The sequence below is a fragment of the Tupaia chinensis genome, unplaced genomic scaffold (assembly GCF_000334495.1).
Source record: "Tupaia chinensis unplaced genomic scaffold, TupChi_1.0 Scaffold000146_1, whole genome shotgun sequence".
Lineage (NCBI taxonomy): Eukaryota > Metazoa > Chordata > Mammalia > Scandentia > Tupaiidae > Tupaia > Tupaia belangeri.
This window is the reverse complement of record NW_006159616.1, coordinates 13837013-13838409: the sequence shown is the minus strand read 5'-3', so window position 1 is coordinate 13838409 and position 1397 is coordinate 13837013.

Below are 1397 nucleotides of genomic sequence, written 5' to 3'. Positions count from 1 at the left end.
CACCAGAAAGACAGAGAGAGAGAGAGAGAGAGAGACAGAAAGCAAGAAATCACCTCCCGGGGGGGATGGCCACACTGCAATCCCTTCTCCTCCATTCTCCTCTCAGGATCTTGGGCATGTACGCACATGCACCTGGCGTGAGTTTAAGCCACTGGGTCCAAAACTCAAACCACGGTCAACTACATGGGAGTCCAGCGACATAGCCATTACGCTAACTGCTGGTCCCTCTACCCCAGTTTTTTTTCTTTCTAAGAATTATTTTAAGTTTATTTATTCATTGATTTATTTATTTATTTTAATTTGACCAGAAAGGGACAGAGAGAGAGAGAGAGAAAGAGAAAGTGAGAAAGCAAGTCGCCAGGTTCAGGACTTGAACTGCTGTCAGCCAGGTGGGAGTCCAGCATTCCTAACCATGACACCACCTGCTGGCCCCTTTTTTACCCTTTTTCCTATCCCATCCTTTTGCACTTCTACATTTTTTCCTCTTTCTATGCAAGAAGCATACAAGATGCTTTTCTTTAAAAAAAAAATGTATATTATATTCTGTAATGTCTGTATTATACTCTTTTTTGATTTAACAATTATATTTTAGTTGCAATTGAGGAACATTTTAATTATATCAAAAGTAATGGAGCTAAGGACAGCAGGTGGTATGGTGGTTAAGGCACTAGACTCCTACATAGCCAAACACAGTTCATGTCCTGGACCTGGCAGCTTTCTGTCTCTCTCTCTCTCTCTCTCTCTCTCTCTCTCTCTCATAAGCGTATGGGCCCTAAAGCAAATCAAAAAATAATAATAATAGTAAATAAAATAAAATAAATATATATATTTTAAAAAGTCACAGGTCAACAGATGGCATGGTAGTTAAGACATTGGACTCCTACATGGTTGTCCACAGAGTCCTGGGCCTGGCAGCTTAAAAATCATGCTGGGTGTATTTGTGTGTGTGCCCAAAATCCCAAGAGGAGACCAGGGAAGGGATTACAACATGGCCATACCCTTTGCGAGGTAGTGATTTCTCATGTTCCCCCTCTCTGTGTCTCTCTCAGGGGGGATGCACAAACTCTATGGCAAAAACCTTAAAAAAAAAAAAAAAGTGCATTTGCGTGCATGCCAAAAATCCCTAGTGGAGAACACATGTGCTTTATGACACACACACACACACAAAGTTCTTTTTTTTTTTTTTTTTGTGGGGGTAGAGATTTTCGCTATAGGGCGCATGCTCTCACCAGACAGAGAGAGACATAGAGACAGAAAGCGAGAAATCACCCCCTGGAGGGGATGGTCACGCCGCAATCCCTTCTCCTCCATTCTCCTCTCAGGATCTTGGACATGCATGCACACGTGCCCGGCGTGAGTTTTAAGCCACTGGGTCCGGGACGCAAACCACAGTCGAC